At 49.4% G+C, this 9449-nt stretch overlaps 1 long non-coding RNA gene across 1 annotated transcript; it reads right to left on the reverse strand.

Moving 5' to 3' along the window:
* Positions 1-1110: 1110 nt before the first annotated feature.
* Positions 1111-6705, reverse strand: LOC116592333. The gene is made up of 3 exons (XR_004286453.1): positions 6674-6705; positions 2266-2716; positions 1111-1205 (listed from the first exon to the last, which is right to left on the reverse strand). It is a non-coding gene; the product is annotated as an uncharacterized LOC116592333 (long non-coding RNA).
* Positions 6706-9449: the final 2744 nt, after the last annotated feature.

Consider the following 9449-nt stretch of genomic DNA (forward strand, 5'->3'; position numbering starts at 1 on the left):
GAAACATAAAAATGACTTTACTACTTAATTATTCACTCAGTCACTTCCTCATGTACCCATTTATCTAAAACACTCTCATTGGACATGTAGCGAGTTCCATTTCCATGACTCAGTTTTCTCAAGTGGGCTGTTTTGACGAATAAATGAAACAGTGTACCTTGACTCTTCTCACAAAGCCTGAACACAAGTGTGTGCCTAATCAATAGTCGTTATTATTAGGAGTAGCATGTAGGAAGTGTTGTGCCGGACATTGGAGCTACAGACAGAGAAGGCCAACTCTCCGCTCTTGGAAAGCTCTCGGGTGAATAGGGAAAACAATAAAACGTTTGTAGAAGCATGTTCCAGGTGTGATAGGACAGAAGAGGGAGTCACTAATTTCACATGGGGAAAGCAGAGCAGTTTTCAGAGAAGGGGAGAGCATTTCAAAGGGGTTTTGAAGGATGGATAAGAGTTCACCATGGATCGGACTAGAAATCCCCGAAGAGGAATTAGCATTGTGTGTATGAAAGCACAGAGGCCTATTAAAAATATCTCTCGCCCCCTTTCTCTTTTAGGCTAAGGCTCCAGACAGACCAGCCTAGCGACACACGCCTGTGCATTACAGGCCAGGTATCCGTTCTCATGCTCCGTCGGCCCCGATGGAACTCTGCCAGCTCCCCTGGGAACCTGGAGGCTATGACCCTGAATTGGAACTTAGCCCAGCTGGGCTTTGAACTAATACCTTGTCACAATGTTGATCATAAAGCGTTGGCTGGGCTCTTGCCAGGCCAGCCCTCCAAGGGTCGACTCACAAGGCTGCCTCTACCATCTCAAGTTCAGTCAGAAATAGAACCTTCATACCTGTTCTGAAATTCAGTCCAGTAAAAGGATGCCCGACAGTGGGCGGGATGAGAAATCTGGGGATTTTAAGGGGAACTGGTTTCCCACAGTCCTTGAGTGAGTAAGGGACAGAGGCTAGCGTGGAGCAGAAAGTCTTGCTCTGAAGTCACAAGGCTCCCAGTCCTGACTCCTCCACTTCCTGCCAGGGACCTCGACTTCATTTAGTCTTGAAACACCTTGAAACGCCAGGTGCTAGGGACTCCTTTAGGTGCTTGGCGTGCGACACGCCAAACCAAACCAAGTCTTTGTCCTTGTGCAACGTACACTCTAATAGGATGGCAGAGAGGAATAGAGTCCTTGCTTTCATGGAGTTCGTCTGAGTGCAGCTGACAGAAAATAAGCAGGAGGCCAAGTCAGTGCTAAGCACCGTGAGGGAGATAAGCACAGAGAGAGAGCGAGCAAAGGAGGGTCCTACTGCGGTCACAGGGGAAGACCTGCCCAAGCACACGACCTTGCCCGGAGTCCTGAAGGATGCGGAGGGGAGGCACCTTCTGGCCGAACGAGGCTGCTAGTAACTTTGGCTAGAGCAGCCTCAGGCTGTGGTTCTTAGGAAAGCAGCCCAGCACACAGGATGTAGGACACCCTCTGTCCCCCATAGCCAGTGACTTGTATTGTCTCTAGTGCCTTCTTGTCTCAGCCTGTGAAACCCTTCCCTGGTTTTGTCTACTGGGTCAACTTCTTGTGTGTCCACAGATAGTTTGTGGGTCGTGGTTCTCAGGAAGTTTTTCCTTGATCTCTGTCTCTGCACCAGGCAGAGCTCGGCCCTTCTCTGCTCTGAGAGGACCTTTTCCAAATGCAGCCACCACGTAGGGACCACATGGTATGGGACTGTGCTGGTTGGTTACCCTGCTAGTCTGTGACACCCTAAGGGCAGAAATGGCACTGGGTTTGCCTCTGTAGCCCAGCACTTCGCTGGACACACTGTAGATGCCTAATCAACATCTGTTGTTGGAAGCTTAAGCCATTTAGCTCCCTGAGGGCAAGAGCCCCATCTCCTAACTCTGTACTGCTCCCTTGTCCCTCCGTTCCCAACACCCGACCCCGCTGTGCCTGGTGCATACCAAGAACCTGATAAATGCTTATGGAATAAATTATTATTTTAATTACTCAGTGAGTCACCATAGGGTTTCTTTAAATAGCACTCTTTCTGGTACATTTAAATGTTCATTTATAAATAATTAACTATGTCACCAGGAAGCTTGGAGAAAGGAGACATACAGGGTAAGGAGAGGCAGGCAGAAGAACTTCATGCTGCAAGGTTAACAGGACAGTGGACAGGAAACAATGATGGTCATGGAGTTGGAGTTCCTGGGCAAAAGCCCCTAACTATCTGCGTGACACTAAGCCCTCATGGCCACCAGCAAATGGGAACATCTTTTGACTTACATTGCATCTGAGGCTGGTTGAGGGTCAGATGTACCAATGATGTCCTAGGACTGGGGAGACCACAGTGCACACGGCAGGCAAGGTGTCTTCAAGGGACTTTTAATCCAGCTGGTTAATCGTGGTCAGCCTCACATCAGTGGCTCCCTGTGAACCACACGCCCTGGTGTTCACGCCCCTGTGGTCTGTGCCCACGTGGCTCACTTGTGCTGATGAGACCTTGGGAAGCAGAGGGCAGGTAAAGGAATGACACACACTTGCACGTTGGCGCTTCTCCGCCCAGGACCCCCGCTCTGGAAGCTAGCCTTGTGCTGTGGGAGAAGGTCAGTTGAACTGCTGGAGGCTGAGAATCCAGGTGGATGGCGCCCTGGGGGGTGAGAGCCCATCCGGATGGTCCAGCCCCAGATGGCTCCCAGCGAAGCTCCCAGGTGAATGCAGAGGGACCTCAGCATCTCTGTGGGCATCAGAATAACCACCCAGTCAGACTCAGACAGCCACGGGATTAGAGAAGTAATAAATCACGGTTGTTGTAAGTGCTGAGCAGCATTGATGCCGTGAACACAAACATACATGAAAATGCATTAGACAAATGCTAACTGCCGTTCTACTGCCAGCTCTAAAATTCATTTCTAGAGGCAGCTATGGGACTCAGGAAAGCTGAATAAACGTGAGCTAGTGGGAAAATATAACACGAGCAGTTGGCATTTGTTTTTTGAAATCTTGCAATGCACCACAAAACTCACTACTGCTACTACTAGCTCCGAGAAGAGTCATACTTCATTGTGATTTTTCCGGGCAACGGCATTGTGCGAAGCGACTTCCGTGGGTCACCTTTAACCTGAAAAGCAACTCCATGAGCTTGTGCTTCATGGATGCACATTTTACATATCAAGACACCAAGGCACAGAGGGACTTGGAAACCTGCCCTGCGTACTGTAGCTGGGTCGGTGGTGATGCTGGGATTCGGGCATTCAGACTCACTAGACTTGCCACTCAAAAGCCAGGTCCCTGGAGCGGCAGCCCCGGCCTCACCTGGGAGCTCAGAGTCTCAGTCAAGACAGACCCCAGAGCCACGGCACCAGAATCTGCATTTTAACAAGATCCCCAGATGATACGTGTGTGGAAGAAAGTTTGAGAAGAGCTGATCTCAACCACACTGGAACTTACATTCGGCCTGGTTAACGAGCTCCCAGGTGGTTCCTATGCTCGTTAAGTTTTGACAGCCACAGGCCTAAGGGAGCAACTTTGTTCCACAGGACCCAGATCTAGTCTCCCCACACTGTGGAGTAAGCAAACTTAGGCTTTCTGCTAAGGATGCATGTGACATAATGAAAATAATACACCTTTCGGTGTTTGGCAGATTTGGATGGGAAGCTGGCTTTGCCACCTGTGGGCTGTAACCAGCAAGTCACTTCTTAACACCTCAACTTCCTCATCTGTAAAATGGGTGTGCTGATGCATCGTGAATCCCCACCTTCACTCTCTTTGATGTGATCCATCCAAGGAAGCATCCGTTCTTCGTGTTTTGGTTGGAAGGTTCGTCAGTAACTTCTTTGAAGTTTAAAGTGCATTTACAGTGTTTATAGTGTCAGGTAGGGCAGGATCTGGACACTTGGCCACGGTCTCTCATGGGTGAGTGAAATGAGAGGGTTGGATGCTATCATCTTGATGCATGGATGGACCGCCTATGCATCTGGTAGCTCCTGGATGGATTCTGGTGGTGGTGGTGGTGGTGGTGTGTGTGTGTGTGTTGAGGAGTGGAAGGACGGGGGGGCTTCTGGACATTTGATGCATTTCTTCTCTTGTCAGGGATGAAGTCTACCCCCTTCCCAGCTTCTCAGGGTGGAAGGCAGAGGTGATTTCCAAGCCAACCGAGAATTCTTAGTTGTATTTTGGCTTTGATTTCCTGAGGGCTGAGGAAGCACAGTTGTAGGAGACAAAAAGCAAAGTTACTTTAAAAACTGAGAAGTCCTAAGTTCCAAGCATGGGTGGTAAATTAACAGGAGAGATGTTTGGGGAACCAAGTGGGGGGATGCTCTGCGGCCCCTCATACCCCACCAGGAGACCCCTGCTTACCCTCCACACATAAAAGATAGGGGTGTGTGGTATCACTTTGGACCTGGCTGCTTTGCCTGGGTAGATGGCTGCTCACCTCCCTTCTTTAGCATGAGCCTGGGGGAGGCGTAGGAGACAGCCAGCTGGCACCCTGGGGGTTAGAGCGTTTGGCTTCTGTAGAAGGCAGTTGCCTTCCTGCCTACCAGTGCAGACCAGCACTCAGTGATGTGTATCTTCAGCCCAAACACCGTGCCTGCATTCTTCATGTTCCTTTATACCTAGTTCTTTTTCCCCCCTTCATCCTCCTCTCAATAGAACTTTCCCCTCAGGCATGGTGATGAAGACCTCCCTCCCTGTGACACAGCCTGGGCTCTGCAAGGCACGAGCCTCATGGGAAGAGATCCTGTGACAGTATTTAATCCTGGCATCCAAGGATGGAGCGATGATTGGTTTTATGCACTAATCTGCCTAATGAGTGTGTCTCCTGGAACACTTGGGGACCGCTGGGAGGCTGCTGGGGAAGATTAGGAGGGCGGCTGGGTGCTGTGCTTTTTTCAGACTCGACTGTGTACAAGGCTGTTCAGGTACTCTGTATAGTACACGGCTGAATTCCCACCCTGTTTATTCAGAACGCATACAATTATTTTTCTATTGCAAATGAGGGCACAGCCCCAGAGAGGTGAAGTAACTTCTCAAGTTTATGCAACTGACAAGAGAGGTGGGCGTCCACCTAATTCTTCTCTTGCAAATTTCATCCTTGGGACTTCAGCGTCATCAAAGCAGAATCTAAGCATGGAAGGACCCTTGGAGTTCATTCAGCCCACATGCCCACTGAAGACAGGATTCCCATTGATACCAGCCTCACCGGTGGCCATGCAGCCTTCACTAATGTAATCCACTGTGACGGGGAGCTCACTACCTCACCAGACAGCTGGCTCCTGTGTTATACAACTTAGGTTGACAGAGTTCCTCTTTCTGGTGGGTTGACTCTCTCTGGGCTTTCCTCCCTAGGTCTTAGCTCTGCTCCTGGGGCTTTCTCCCTGCACAGGCTTTCAGGGTCTGAGGCCTCACCGCCTCTGCTCCCTGTTCTTCTTCTGGAGACCCAGGCTCATTCTTTCAACTTGCCAGCTGTGTCAGTGTAGATGAAGGAGCCTGCTTGACATTGTTCTTGCCCACAAAGGGCTGATTCATCCAAAGGAGTGGGCTGAACACCAGGGCTGAAGGAAGCATTTCTAAGAAGAAGGAGCCAGAGCCAGCCTGGCAGGAAACACTGTGTTTAAATAGAAAAATTCTCATTTATTCTGCCTGCCTAATGGTGTGCAGCCAGTCAGTGGCAGAGGGGACTCAGAACCAGATGGGTTTGACTTTGAGGCTTGCTCACCTTCCCATCTTCATGCTTCCTCCCACGGACTCCTCTCAATGGTGGGCTGCAACGACCATGTCTGTGTCTTTCATCCCCTGTCCCCTGCCAGGAAACTCTTCCGGAAGGTCACAGTCTCTCTGGATCGCCCAGGAATAGCGACACCTCTGCTGGGCCCATGCCCATGTGTAGAAAGTTCTGGGCGGAAAGCCTTCCTGGCCAGCACCAACTGTGTACTCCCTGGCTTCCCAGGCAGGCTACCCGACACACAGAATCTTTCCTGATTGGCCCTGAGAATCTGCCTGTTGGATTTTTTAAATTAAATTAAATTTTTTTCAGTGTTCCAAGATTCGTTGTTTATGCACCACACTCAGTGCTCCATGCAATACGTGCCCTCCTTAATATCGACCATTCTCTTTAGACCATACACCAAAATAAACTCTCAATGGATAAAAGACCTCAACGTGAGGCAGGAATCTATCAAAATCCTAGAGAAGAACATAGGCAGTAACCTCTTCGACATCGGCCACAGCAACTGCCTATTGGAATTTTATGTTGGCGGAGGAGTGAGATAAATGATGCTCCAAGGGTGAATTTTGAGCCCCCTGATGTGTAATCTTGAGCAAACTCCCTCCTTTTTCTTGGCTTTGCCTTCTTCCTTTGTAGACAGGGAGCTTTGGGCCAGGTCAGCGCTTTCCTAGAGGCTGCTGGCTACATTGACACCCTAACCTGGGAGCCTGCCATTGTCTGGCCTGGGGAGAAGGTGTGGGCCCTGGTATTTTTTAGAATCTCTGCAGGGGATTCCACCGTTCAGCCAGACTTAGGGATCTGGCTAGATAATAGTAATTTCTTCTTTGGATTAGTAAAAAGACTGGGAGTTTACCCAATTTTGCGCACATTGTCTTATTTGATTGTGACAAGAGATGGGGGCATAGGGATTCTGGGCTCAGGTTAGGAGATAAAGCCCCCAGGGCTTAGGGGGTTTGATTGACTCACCCACATCCATAGAGGGGGAATGTAGCAGAGCTGGGTGTCAGAATGAGACATTCTGATTCTAAATTCTGGCTCTTCTTACGACACGAGACAGCCCCCTCCTTTGCTTCTTGTAGCCCTAACAGGTAGGGGCCTGCCTTGCCAAACGGACTAGCATTCTCCAGTGCCAACCTTCTACTGTTAATACCACTAATAAAATAGTAGGAACACACACAATACAGTTATAGTGTGCTGGTCACTCACAATGTGTCAGGCCCCCGATGGTCATTGCTTCTTGCAGCACTCCCAGCAACCCTGACAGGTGGATGTGCTACTCTTGGGTTCGGAGATGGGGAATTTGAGGAACAGAGAGGCTTAGCAGTTTGCTCCAGATCACAGAGCTGGCTCATGGCAGAGCTAGAATTTGAATCTTGGTTTGTCTGATCTGGTGCCCTCCCTGGCCTCGCGCTGTCCGACCTAAGAAGCCTGGCAAGATTCAAGCCTTTCCATCACCCGCCCTAGAGAACCTCTTGCTTTGGAAGCGACTGTCAGTCACTCCTGAGTATTGATGGCTTTCTGCCTTCCCTGGCAAGGCTCAGTTGAGCCCTGTGGCTGGGATTCAATTACACAATCAAAAAGACAAACAAATTAAAAGAAGAGCAGGGCTCTGTAAACAGCTTCTTTAATGACTGAAGAGCAGGCCTGCCTCTCTTCTTTGGCACAAGCATCCACCGATCTCTTGAATGCCTGGGTTTTCTAACAGACACCTGCAGTCAGTGAGGTCAGGGCGGATGGGCGGGTACGGTTCATGCCAAAGCCAGAGTGGACGGTCCTTAGAGGAACACACACTTTGCTTTCAAAGGGCCCTTAGGCTATGTGTTCGAACCCAGAGAGTCTAAAGGCTGCGTGGCATGCCAAGATCCTTTTCCTGGGGAGTTTGTTAGAAATTCAGATTCCACAGCCTTACCCAGAGATGCTGGTTGTGTAAGCCCCTGTGGGGCGGGACTAGGAATCTGTATTCTAAACACAGTGCCCCAGGATGATTGTGATTGGTTTGACCACACCCATGATGTGTTTGGGAATCCCAAGTTCCCTCAGACTTAGATAAAGCTCAAGGTGGGGAGTGACTTGCCCAAAGTCATAAGGCTAGTGGGAAAACTGGACTCTTTGTCCAGTGCTCTCCTCATGACTTCATTCTATATTATTTTGGGGATTTAGCCTATAGTGCTAGAGATATGGGATTACAGAAGCCAGGTATATTGGTTTTGTAGGGCTGTTGTAACAAAGGACCACAAACCAGGTGGCTTAAAATAGTTTATTTTCTCAGTTCTGAAAGCTAGAAGTCTAAAATCAAAGTGTCGGCAGGGCCATGCTCCCCCTGAAGTCCCTAGGGAAGGATCCTTCCTTGTCTTTTCCAGCCTCTGGTGGTTGCTGGCCATCCTTGGGTCTCCTTGACTCATGACTGCATCCCTCCATTGTCTACCTCATTGTCGCATCGTTCGTGTGTCTCTGTTTCTCTGTGCCCAGTTTCCTTCAATTACAAGGACACTGATCATTGGGTTTGGGCCCACCCTAATCCACTGTGATGTCAACAAATTGTATCTGCAAAGACCTTTATTTCCAATAAGGTCTTATTGTGAGGTTCTCAGTGGGTGTGAATTTTGGGGGGGACCTTATTCAACCCACAACACCAGATGATATGTTCTTTTACCCCAACTCTGCAAATAGCAAAGCTCTTTCCAAATTTCAGGGGTCAGGGAAAAGCCACCTCCCCCGAGAAGCCCTCCCTGATCACTCCATCCACACTGAACACCTTTTTTCCAATTATTCTTCATCATAGTCTCCTATGTGCTTCCTACATATTGTGTTCCCACATGCTATGAACAGAGATGGTGCCATTATCTGTGTGCACCCCCAGACCTTAAACTCATTAGGAACTGGAACTGTGTCAGTTCTGTTTTTCCAGCCAAAGTACTCCCTAGCGGCCAGCAAATGTTTGTAGAAGGAATAAAGGAGGAAATAAATGCTCAGCAGGCTCTGGTCCCAGCCCTGCCTCACCAGCTGTGTGACCCTGGGGGTCTCTGAGCAGCCTAGGGTCTCCATAGCCACACTGTGAGAGGAGTCCCAGTAGGAGCCTCTCTAGTGGGGCCCTGCGTTTTGAGAGGGGTTTGTCACTGTTCTGATCATCGTGACAGGTCCTGGGTGTTGGAAAACCCCCCACTCCCCGGTAGATCTTCTCTTCTGCTAGCCTTTCTTGGGGGCCTCTGAGGCTTCCTTGTCCATTCAACTAATTTGGATGATTTTGCTTTCCTCAGCATTTATAAACACTTTCCCTTTCTGCCCCACCTCCCCTGTCACCACCGTCAACCACCCCCCACTCCAACCAATTTCTTCCCCTTCCTCCCATCTCTGCTGTTATGAAGTGAGGTCAGGTGCTCAAGGTACCCAGCGAGTCTAATTACCCAGGAAAGTAATTAACATTTCTAATAGAAACTGCCACTGCTCATTTTCATCAGGGCCACACAAAAGCAATAAGGTAAAAGAATTTCGTAATTAAAGTCTCGTTACTGTGGGCTCCCCATTCCATTCTGCAGCTAATAAGTCTTCTGCGGGAAATGAATTTACTGAGCATCCCGGAGACGGACAGGGCCCGGCTGGAAGCCCCTGATTGCTTCTCTTTCTTGCTTCCCAATCAGTCCCCTCATCTGGGACCTCATCTTCTAGCTCCCACTCTGTTCTATTAGAGAAAGGTTCATTTCAAGAAGGGAAGACCAAACAACGCATAAAAACTCTGGGCTCT

The sequence above is a fragment of the Mustela erminea genome, chromosome 6 (genome assembly GCF_009829155.1).
Source record: "Mustela erminea isolate mMusErm1 chromosome 6, mMusErm1.Pri, whole genome shotgun sequence".
Taxonomy (NCBI): Eukaryota; Metazoa; Chordata; class Mammalia; order Carnivora; family Mustelidae; genus Mustela; species Mustela erminea.